The following is a 12,085-nucleotide window of genomic DNA, read 5'->3' on the forward strand; positions in this document are numbered from 1 at the left end:
GGTTTCCTTTCTTTCAAAGCTCTGCGCGATGGCCACACCAAAGCCCCGAGCTATGGGCAGGGGCCAAACGGTCACTTCCCCGCCCTCTGGGCGCAGTATGCAAATCCGAGCACCAGGAAGTAGCTGGGAACTCCCGGCCGAGCCCAGCGACCGCCAGTTCCTCTCCGCCGCGCCGGCCCGCGCCGCAGCTAGCTCCCGGCCGTGGCGCCCCGGGCCAAACGCGCTGCAGCTCCCAGCCCGCGGCAGCGGCGGCCCGCGCCCCTCGGCCCAGCCCGCGCCTTCGCCGCCGCCCCCACGCTGGCCGGATCCGACCGCCCCGTCGGGCCCCCTGCTTGGATCTGAAGTCACCGTGGAGCTCGGCCGCCGCCCCCCAACTTCCATCGCGAGCGGGTGAGTAGTGAGAGCGAGCGGGCCGGCCGCGGGCTTGGGGGGTGCGCCGGGTCCCTGCTCCACCGACCCCGCCCTGGAAGACAGGGACGCCCTGGCGCCTTCAGCCCGAGGGTGAGCGGGCCTGAGAGCCGGGTCGCGGGGGCGGGCGGCTCTGCAGGTGTCTAGCGGCGGGCGGCGCAGGGGCGGGGTGGGAGGTGCGAGGCGTGCGGATGGACGCCCCCTGGTCGCTCCCTGAGTGCGGCGGGGAAGCCCCTTTGCGCGCTGAGCAGGCCCCCAGCAGGGATCCGGTGGCTCAGGGCCCTGGGGTCGTCCGAGGTGAGGGGTGGGGCCCTTCGCGCAGCTGCCCTTTCGGTGGCCCCGGGCAGAAACGTGACGTCGAGGGGCTGCCGCGGGGCCGGCGCGCACCCTCCCCGTGAGCCAGGCGCCTTGCGCCCCGCGGAGGAGCAGCCGGTGCCTGCGCGGAGAGGAAGCGAGAGTTATTTTAAGAATACTGGGGTTGCCTTTTTTTCGCCTTGGCGGCAGGGTGTAAGCGTCAGTTCCCACTTTCCGGCGGCGTTATCTTGGTGGACTGTCAGCGTCCATCAGTCGCCGCGTGGTCGTGTGTAGTGTGGTTCTCATTCTTTGCATATCCAGTGTGTGTGCCTGAAGTACCCCAAATCCACTCAACTTTTTTACCATCTCAGAAACCTGAGTCGGAATCCGAGGGTTGCAATTTCCTAGCTGTGTGTGAACTTGGGCCAATTATTGAAATCCCGTTCGTCGTTTTCCTCACCTGTTAGCCGTTTATTAAAACAAAACAAAACAGAACAAAACCCTACTAAGGCATTCCCTAAGTGGTGTTATTATTATTTATTGCAAATAATTTTGTCCATCGAATTGAGGCTCCTTGGTTCTTTGCAATTTGATGGCTTTAAGCCCAAGACCACACGTCCAATTTACCCGTCCTTTTTTATGCTGGGTCCTTGCTCTCTGAAAACTCAACTGTACTAGTAAATCTGCTTAATAAATACACGAGGGACTTGCTGTTCCAGCACAGAGACCGGGGGTCTGATTTATAAGAGCTAGCCAAAAAGGATTTTGAGTCGCTGCCTGTGGTCTGCCCTCAGCTGGCAGTAAGGTTAGGGAGGGTAGGGATGTTCTGTAGGGCCAGCACCTGAAGCAGTGATGCCTGGAATAGGCACTCAAACTCCTCACTCAGAAGTCCTTACTAAGGTAAGCTGTGCTGGGAAAGGGTGGCGTTCAGGTAGTGCCTCAGCTTTCATTTGCAGGTAAGGAGATAGGCATCTTGAGGCTTGAAGGATTTAACTTTATCACAAGCTTTGGGTGACTGGTCCCCTTGGATGTAGAGGACCATAACCCTCTTCTGAGTGCAGGGTAGAGGTTAGCCGATGTCAGAGAAGAGAAAACAAGAGCCAGGAAACTTCAGTTTTGGTCTCACCCGCCACTTGCTGAGCTGTGATTTGGGATGAAGTTAGTTGGGCTGTTTCTTCAGCCAACATTTGCTTCATAGCAGCAACCAAAGTTGCATCACAATTTGTTACATGTTTATAGGGTGCATTCACTAGGAAAGTGGAAGCTCCATGAGAGTGCAGCTTCGTCCGTCCAGCCCAAAATGCTAGACTGGGGGTCTGTGCATTCACTAGGAGAATGGAAGCTCCGTGAGAGTGCAGCTTCGTCCATCCAGCCCAAAATGCTAGACCTGGGGTCTGCACATAGTACGTGCTTGAAAGGAGGAGGGAAGGGCCTGATCTGAGACAGTCACCTGCAAGGTTGAGATCAGATGGAGAGAAATGAACATTGTGGTTCCGAAGGCCCTGGAAGCTCACTGGTCCATTTATGTCCTTTGTCGACCCTGTCACGTGACCCGAGCATGTGTTAGAATCTTCACCCAGGGCTGGCCTCCCTTTGTATCACTGAGAGAGATCTTGATTTGATGTCTTAAGAAGATGCCTCCTATGTATACTTTACCACAATACAGAAAAGGGGAAGGGTGTGTTTCATTAAAAATAAATAAGCCTCCTGCAAAAGTAGGTTGCACAATCAAAAAAACCCACTTCCTTTTATAGTCATTGGTGTTCCAAAGGTGCATGGAGACTCTGGAAGATCCCTCTCCCCACCTCTTGCCTTCAGCGGTTTCTTTTTGGCAGGAAAGTGGTCCAACACAATTTTGTGAATCAGTAGCTTTCACAGCCCTTCAGTTCCATTTATGCATGTATTCAGAAATAAATCAAAAGGTTTGAGATTCCAGCTAGTTCAAGTTAATATATGGAACTATAACTTAAAAAAAAAAAATTAAAACATTACTCATAGATAAGCTTGTAATGGATTGAATTGTGTTCACCCAGAATATGTGTTAACTTTTTTTGGTTAGACCATGCGGGGTTGTCCTTCATTTTGGGATTTTCCTATGTGTTATAAATTATAATCTCTGCCTGTGGTTAAAAGGATTAAGGTGGGATTATAACACCACCCTTACTCAGGTCACCTTCCTGATCCAATGTAAAGGGAGTCTCCCTGGGGTGTGGCCTGCACCACCTTTTATTTCTCAAGAGATAAAAGGAAAGGAAAGCAAGCAAAGAGTTGGGGACCTCATACCACCAAGAAAGCAGTGCCAGGAGCAGAGCGCATCCTTTGGACATGGGATCCCTGTACCTGAGAATCTTCTTAACCAGGGGAAGATTGAGGACAAGGACCTTCCTCCAGAGCCGACAGAGAGAGAAAGCCTTCCCCTAGAGCTGACACCCTGAATTTGGACTTGTAACATACTAGACTGTGAGAAAATAAATTTCTCTTCATTAAAGCCATCCACTGTGTTTCTGTTATGGCAGCAGTAGATAACCAAGACAGAATTTGGTACCAGGAGTGGGGTGCTGCTCTAAGAGACACCTAAAATGTGGAAGTAGTTTTGAAACTGTGAATGGTTAGAGTTGTGACAGGGGCAGAGGACCAGTGCAGCAGAAAACCTGCAGTGGCAGAGAAGTGGCAACAGCAGAGAACCAGCAGCAGCAGAACCAAGAGACAAGTGCGAGACAGCACTGGAGGCAACCCACAGAGTGAGAGAGCTGAGTGCCTGTGTGCAGGAGGCTTCCTGGCAGAGTGGGGAGCCTCTGGACACTTACTAGTGGAGCTAGGCTTGCCGACCCATGGAGCCAGAGAGCTGAATGCCTGTGTGCAGGAGGCTTCCTGGCCAAGTGGGGTGCCTTGGGCACTTACTGGTGGAGCTATTGAGCTTTGGAACACTTGCCCCAGCAGGGCAGATGTAGGTGAGGCCCAAGGAGCCACGAGGTCAAGAAATCAGGAAGCAGAAGCTGAAAAGACAACACAAGAAGCTGAGCTGCCTCAGTCTCAAAAGATATGGCCATGACCTCAGGAGCCATGGCCTCTGGTGTTTCTAAGTGTGGACTTGCCATTCAGATGGACTAGGAGAATGGTGTGCCTAAAGCCAAGGGAGCAGAGTTGCTGTCCCAGTGGGCCTGGAAGGAGGAGCTGAAGCCCAGGGCCGAGGGGCCTCCACTCAGAATCTGAAGAGTGTGGTCAATACCTACAGGCTGGGGGGCAGGGCTATTGTGTAAATTGTCTCAGAGAACAGAGGATTATTTTCAAAGCCTTGAGAGCTAATGTAATGTGTCCCGCTGACTTGCTTGGTGCCCGTTATCCCTCCTTTCCCTCCAGTTTCTCCCATTTGTAATGGAAATATCTAGCTTGTGCCTGTTCTGCCATTGTACATTTGGAAGCAGATAACTTGTATTCTAGATTTCACAGATGAGGAAGAATTTTTGGATTTTGGACTTGTAAGTAAGACATTTGCTATGATATGAGGGGATGAATATGCTTTGCATGTTGCCGGACAAGAGTTTTTGGGGGCCAAAGGGTGAAGTTTAATGGATTGAATTGTTTCTGCCCAAAATATGTGTTAACTTGGTTAGGCCCTGTGTAGTTGTCCTCCATTTTGTGATTTTCCTGTTTTATAAATCATAATCTCTGCCTGTGGTTAAAAGGATTAAGGTGGGATTGTAACACCACCCTTACTTAGGTCACCTCCCTGATCCAATGTAAAGGGAGTTTCCCTGGGGTGTGGCCTGCCACCTTTTATTTCTCAAGAGATGAAAGGGAAGCAAGCAAAGAGTTGGGGACCTCATACCACCAAGAAAGCAGTGCCAGGAGCAGAATGCATCCTTTGGACATGGGGTCCCTGCCCCTGAGAAGCTCCTCAACCAGGGGAAGATTGAGGACAAGGACCTTCCTCCAGAGCCGACAGAGAGAGAAAGCCTTCCCCTGGAGCGGATACCCTGAATTTGGACTTGTAGCCTACTGGACTGTGAGAAAATAAATTTTTCTTTGTTAAAGCCATCCACTTTTGGCATTTCTGTTATGGCAGCACTAGATAACCAAGACAAAGCTCATGCTAATTTTAAATCTGTATAAATGGGAATGCAGTTTATACACGTCTTTAGCATGGAACATTGCTGCAGCTCGTTTGCACTGGTGGTCTCTGTGACCGCCAAGCACTCAGGCATAGATTAGTGTTAATATAGAAGGGTTACCAAAATCATTAGTAAAGACACTCGTCAATGACATGTTGATGTTAAGTTTGATGGTGTCTCAACCTCCCTTTGCTTTTCCTAGTGATGATGATGCTAACACCTTCTGCTTTCTGGGGCTGTGAAGCGTCCGAACTTTCATTTCACCTGAACCTATCATGGTCCATGTCTTAATAACCTAGTGCTGCTGTAACACAAATACTACAGGTGGGTGGCTTTAAAGAACAGAAATTCCTTTTCCCACAGTTCAAGAGGCTGGAAGTCCAAATTTGAGGCATGGCCTTAGGGGGAGACTCTCTGTTGGCTGTAGGGGAATGTGGTATAATGGATTGTTTTCATCTGGCCTTTCTAGCCATGGTCTTGTAACTCCCACCCAGGCCATTGGGTGGGACTGTGTGATAGGGTAGTTGTGGCCCACCAAGGGGATTGGTCAGTTTTGCCATCCCGCTGGGCTTGAAATGAGCCACCCTAGAGGCGGGAAAGAGAGAATCCTAGTACCACCAAGGAAGAACATGCACGATCCAGCGTGTCCTTTAGACCTGGGATCCCTGTGCTGAGAAGCTCCTGGACCCAGGAGATAATGAGCTGTAAGCTCGAAGGTGATGAGAAGTGGTGGCAGGAGAGACCCAGCAGCAGGAGAAGGCTTGGTGGGCTTCCACAGAGAGAGAAAGCTGAGTGTCTTTGGGCAGAGACTGAGGCCCAGGGAGAGGCGTGCCTGTGAACATGACTGGGAAGAGGCTGTCCTGATGGAAGAACTGTATCCTGAGTGTTCTTGAGCCTGAATTATAACTGTTACTTCCCTAATAACCCCCACAATTGTGAGTATGATCTGTGAGTTCTGTGTGGCCATTGCAGTGAACTACTGAACCCAGTAGGAAAGTAGAGAGTGCTGTGGGAGGAACAGTTGGTGTTAGAATTGGTGAAGATGGCAGAGAGAGGAGGCATGTTTGACCTCTGCCTCACAGAAATCAGGCTTGGGCTGTTGATCTTGCTTCTCCTTCCCTCTTGTGGGGTAGGAGGAGGTCAGAACTGCTCCCTCTCCATTTTTACAGGGAGGATCCTTTTTTCTTTCAGCTGCTATAGCCCCCCTGCAGCCATGTTCCTTGGTGGCTTTCTCTCCCCTTGTGTGTATTTCTTTGTGTCTATTCTGGTCTTTTTATAACTCAGGAGTGATTAGATTTAGGACCCACTTTGGAAACCCTGGTGGCATAGTGGTTAAGAGCTATGGCTGCTAACTGAAAGGTGAGCAGTTCGATTCCACCAGGCGCTCCTTGGAAACCCTACGGGGCAGTTCTGCTCTGTCCTATAGGGTCACTGTAGGGTCGCTATGAGTCAAAATCGACTCAACCGCAATGGTATGTATTTTTCTTTTTTGGTTTACACTGGTATGACCACAACTGATTAATTGATCACATTGCATTAGATTACATTATGGAAGGTAACCTGCTCTACCCAAGGCCAACTGATTGAATCACATGTAACTACACTTGGTTCTCTGCAACCATGGGTTCCAGATCCTTGGGTTCAATCAACTGTGGATTCAAAATATTTGAAAAAAATGTTGCTGATGGGTACTATGTAGTTAGGCCTACAATGGTTGAATCTGTACTGAACATGTACAAACTTTTTTTTCTTGTACTTATTCCCTAAACAATGTAGTAAAACTATTTACATAGCGTTTACATGGTATTAATTATTATAAGTAATCTAGAGACGATTTAAAGTATATGGGAGGATGTGCATATAGGTTAAATGCTAATATTACACCATTTTATATAAGGGACTTGAGCCTCTGTGGATTTTGGTATCTGTCAGGGTGGGGGAGGGTCCTGGAACCAATCACTTCCGGTACTGAGGGATGGCTGTACACTGTAACGGCAACTATACTAGTGTTTGGCCAAGCAACTGGGAACCATGCCTTAGCCAAGTTGACACGTAAAATTAATCATCACAGTCTTGCCATGTTAGGCAGGGACAGATACAGAAAAGAGGTTTGGTAGCATGTCCAAGGTTACAGGCCCAGTTAAGTGGCACAGTTGAGTATGTTTTCTGGCACCAACTTTAGAGTTTTCCCCACTTGTCTGCCCTTGGATCTGTAGTAGTTACTCAGCTGCTTAAAAGCAAAGATAAATTTATTGTTTAGTAAACATGTTTGAAACAGAATCACGAGGTAACTTCCTTTTATAAATTGGTGATTGCCTGAAGTAAGTGGCCAACTGCTTAGGATAGATGAGCAAGTGGTGCCATCAAGGAAGGCACTTCAACTAACTGTCTTCTGAAGATGAGTTTCTGTGCCTTCCAGCACTGCTTCTTGCATGGAGGCTAGCTGGTTGTCCTAAAAGCACTCTAAAGACTGCTTGGGGTGCTATCAGATAGTTCTTGGTTACTACAGAAGTGTCCAAGCAATACTTTGCAAGGAGATGCTTGCAGCCTCTGCTAGAAGTGTCATCTGCACGATCCCTAAGAGCCTTCTCTGTGGCTGTTTTACAAGTGAGCATCATGGAGGTGAAAATGTAAAAGAGAGGCCTGCAGGCTGCACATTAGCCACACACACCATTTACTGAGCACCTGCTGTGTGCAAGGCGTGGCCCAAAGCCCACATGCCAGCTGATAGCTACCACATTGCCTCCTGTTCTGTAAGGCAGGCAGTGAAGAGGAGAAAGATATGGAAGAGGAAGTTTTTTTTTTCCATCAGAAATATTGAAAGATTTCTTACAGCCACCCTGTTTCCTGATACTTAAATTGTGAAACTCTGAGTTCACGCTGTCTTCATTTCTGAAATTTATTTTGAATAAGTTCCCATTTGGGGGAGAAGGCCAAGGAAATGATGTGAAAATCAGCCAGTGGAGGAATTAGAAAGTTTGAAACAGATCAGTTTGTAAAGATTTGGACTTTAAGAGAACCTCTCTTGTAATTTAAAATAGCAAGTTTCAATTGTTACTTGGAATGATATGTTGAAAAGGCTCATCTGTGTGGACAAGTGGCAGGGAGCTAGAATAGGTTTTATTCTTCGTTCTTAAACTTTTTCTTCATTCTTGTTCTCTACTTTCCACTTTCCCTTATTACTGAATAAACTATCAACCTCCTCAATATCTTTTTTTTGTCTTTTGCCACAAAGCTATTTTTTGAAAGTTGTATTTACAGTCAGGATGTAGTTTTCATTTGTACAGAACTTTTCCAAAGTGTTATTTTATTACGCATTATTAATCCTCAGCGTATTTCCAGTGTCCCTTCTCTGGCTGCTGTCTCCAACCCTCTCCCCACCATCTACTACAGCCTGTAAAGCCTTCTTCAAACCGTGAATTGAACATGACGTGAGTTGACCATGGGAACTAGTCTAATTATTATAACTGTGGTAATTGCTCGTAATGCTAAGAAATCTAAGTTAACTTGTCCAATAAAATTACATAAATGGGGATGACTTTATGGAATCATTTGGGGGTAGCTGTTTCGTAATGGTCTAGGCACTGCCTTTGTGGAGTTGTGGAATGCTGGGAAGAGTTCTTTGTTCCAGTAACCCGAAGGGTGTTCGGCTTGTGTCGTTTTCATTTCAGAGTTCACACTTGTGACACAGTCAAATACTGCCCTGCCAACCTGCACCTTCTGTGAGCATCTAAAATCATGCTCCCTGTTCCCAAGCCTTGTTGATGGGAAGCTTCTCAACAGCATTGCTCTCCTCTTTCTCCTTCCTCTCTGTATTGGTGAAACACCTCAGGGAGCCATAAAGGCTTTTTTGGAGGGTGAGCTGGGGAGAGACGAGCCTGTATTCACTCTGCCTCCAATAAAAGCAGTGAGGTCTTTTTGGTGTAAGGGCCTGTGGGAGCCTCCACTCTGCTGTGTGAACCCCGGCTGGGGGGAAGGAGACTGCAGAAGCTTGTCCCCCAGAGGCCGCCTGGAGAGGGACAACCACTTCTGCTTTCCACGGGGAAGCTGTGTCACGGAGAACTGTAGCTGCAGAAGGAGGGCGGCCTCAGGAAGTGATACTTCCGCCTGCTCTGATGCCTTGGGCCACTTGCCTGCCACCCCACCTCTCTTACCACCCTCATGGTCTTCTAACCTTCTGCGCAGTCTGTTTTCAGAGAAGTGACTGGAGAGTAGGAGTGACCGGACCCAACTTTTCGGCCACAAAAAGATGCACATTTTGAAATTCCCCATCCTGGAAATCATGACAAAACTCCAAGTAGGTGTGTTGAAATTTTTTATTGCCCAGGCGATATAATAATTTTTTAATCCTGGCCACAGTGGCTTAGGGCTGTTTCTTAAATTACTAAAAGTGTGGCCACTAGTTAAATTCTTGGGATAGAGCAGTGGCTTTTCAAACTTCCTTGACTGCATCTCTTGCTAAGAAATATATTTTACCTTGTGTCGAATGCACATCTATCTGTAGGCAAAGAAATGAAAACAAAGGTCTGGTGAAACAGTCTCTCCTCATGGATTGTTAGCAGTGTGCCTGGCACAGTCCCTGTGAGGCCAGCTTGGTAAGATAAGCCAAAGTTTAAAACCCTGCATAGCAGCAGACCCAGCAATTTCACGATTTCCAGCCCAACACCAAGCCATTTGCCTCCGAATCGGCTCCAACTCATGGTGACCCCATGTGTGTCACAGTAGAACTGTGTTCCATAGGGTTTCCAACAGCTGAGTTTTCAGAAGTAGATCATCACGCTGTTCTTTTGAGGTGCCTCTGGGTGGACTTGAACCACCAACCATTTGGTTAGCAGTGCTCAGCTGAGTGTGTTAGCCATTTGCACCACCCAGGGACTCTCCAGTCCAGTAAAAAACCTATTGCAGTTGAGTCAGTCTGACCCGTAGTGACCTCCAGTCCGACAGTGGAGGCTCATTAAACCAAGGGGTTGAACCGGTTGATTTGGGTTCGAACCCTGCTGAGTATTTGCATTTCTAACAAGTCCCCTGCTGAGAATCCGTGTTTCCACCCCAGATATACTGAATCAGAGTCCACATTTTAACAAAATCCCAGGTGGTTCTTATGTATAACTTCCTGGGAACTTGTTAGAAATGCAAATTCTTATTAGGGCTTTGAAGGTTCAAAGTCTTGCGTTAAACAAAGTAAGATACATGCATACAGCGGAATACTTGGCAGGTATTTACACTTACCATCGTGAAAAGATGCTTTAAAAAGTGGAACGCAAGCTGGTACATAATATATGATGCCATTCCTGAAATAAAATCACTGTTGATGGAACACATGATCTATAAGCTATGCTAGTGGTTATTTTTGGGTGATGGGTGAATGCTGGCTTTGTTTTTTTCTTTTGCACATCTTCATTTAGAAAAACAAGCATCACTTATGTTATTTTAAAAAGGCAGTATAGTGAGCATTGAAATAGAGCCCACAAACTGCAGAGGGAGGATAGAAGCACCTGGGGACTTTGGAGCAAAAACAGCAAGAATGATGTCTTTATGGATGGATACAATTGTAAGCCAGCCTATCCCAGGAGGAACTAATGTGCCAGGAATGTTTACAAGTGCTGCTTCTGTAAATAGAGATAACATTTTCTTAAAGAACCTTCTTCTGTTATACTCACTACTCAGTTTAGCAAACATTTCTTGAGTACCTGCTTTGAGCCAGACAATGTTGAGGGCTGGGTACATCGTGTGTGTGTAGTGGAAGTTTAGAAGGGCAGAGGACCACATAAACCCAGGAGAAGACAGTACTGAGAAAGAACAGGGTTGAATCGTGAACTACGAGTGCCTCAGTGTTACAAGAGATTGCTCTTAGGTAGGTGGGTGATAAGGCTGGACAAATAGTCTTGGACAGTCCTTGTTGGCAATACTAAATGTTGGATTTTGTTGTGTAAATGAAGGAGAATCATTGGAGCTTTTTAGTGGGAAATCAGGTTTTTTTCTGTCACAGGCAGCTTCTTGCCTAGCCTCTTCTGTAATAAGGCATGTGTGATGTTGCATTTCAAATAATGAGAGACACGGAGCACTCATTCACTGCTTTGAATATGGTGGACGGTTAACTGAGGGACTTCAAAGTGAATTTCAGAGCAATTAAACTGTGGATAGAAAATAACACTTATTGCTGTCTTACATGGCAACGGAAGACTTAGTATTGTCACGTTCACTTGCCAGTAGGTGCTTGACAACTGGTCTAGGTGGTGATGATCTTCCCAGAACATTTATCTAAACCTTCTGGGTGATGTCAACACTATTGAAAAAATGAGCAATTTTGAGTTGAGGTCTAAGTTCTGTGGGATTGTCAGTCCTTCCCATTTGATTTAAAAGAAAAAGAATGTGTTCTAAAGAAGCAGGTTGGTGTTGGGATTGTTCTTACAATATAAGATTAATTTACTAAAAGCATCACCATAACTGGCAATGGCAATATTTGGTCAAAAATGAACAGCTACCTGCATAACCAAATATAGTCCATTGAATATCTACTGTGTTCAGTACCTCTGAGGGATTATTCTTTTTAAATTTGAGGGTCATTAGTATAATATGGGAGAAAGAAAATGGGTTTCCAAGTTAGACATATGTAGTTCATATCTAGGCTCTACCACTTTGTGACTTGATCTCACCATTTCTTCATTTATAAAAAATGTTAATACTATTCACCTCTCAGGTTTGTGGTGACGATTACACTCCTTGCATTGTTTCTAGTACACAGCAGGCACGTAATAAATGGTAGCTGTTTTTTACTAGGAGGTTCCTAGGTGACAAAACAGTTTGCATTTGACTACTAACCTAAAGGTTGGCAGTTCAAACCCACGCAGTGCTACCATGGAAGAAATGCCTGGCGAAATGCTTTCGTAAAGATTACAGCCAAGAGAACCCTACAGAGCAGGTCTTATTGGATTCTGTAACACATGGGGTTGCTATGAGTCAGAATCGACTCAATGGCAATGGGTTTGTTTGTTTCTTACTAAACTATGAGCTTCTCAGAGACGAGAAACCCAGTTCCTTCCTTCCATCAACAAACATACATTGAACGCAAAGTTGATACACTGCTACAGCCCATGGGAAGTTCAGAGTCTAGTAAAGGTCAGTCTTAAACCCTCCTGTCTCGTGCAGTGTTTTCTGGAGGTGCTGATGTTAGGTCAGTTGTACGTCTGATTGGCCCACTAGGTTCCAGGAACTGCCGCAAGCCCGGAGACCACAGGAGTGAGCAGCATGCTGTTTGCATTCCAAGATGC

General features: G+C 46.7%; 1 protein-coding gene across 3 annotated transcripts in view; it reads left to right on the plus strand.

Annotated features, from left to right (window-relative positions):
• The first annotated feature begins 281 nt into the window (after window positions 1–281).
• Window positions 282–12,085, plus strand: part of LYN (LYN proto-oncogene, Src family tyrosine kinase) — a 183,069-nt gene continuing 171,265 nt past the window's right edge. For all 3 annotated transcript variants that reach the window (XM_023538857.2, XM_003420002.4, XM_023538856.2), the window contains exon 1: window positions 282–390. The gene's annotated coding sequence lies outside the window, so the exon portion shown is untranslated. The remainder of the gene's footprint in view (window positions 391–12,085) is intronic.

This window comes from Loxodonta africana, chromosome 18 (assembly GCF_030014295.1).
Source record: "Loxodonta africana isolate mLoxAfr1 chromosome 18, mLoxAfr1.hap2, whole genome shotgun sequence".
Lineage (NCBI taxonomy): Eukaryota > Metazoa > Chordata > Mammalia > Proboscidea > Elephantidae > Loxodonta > Loxodonta africana.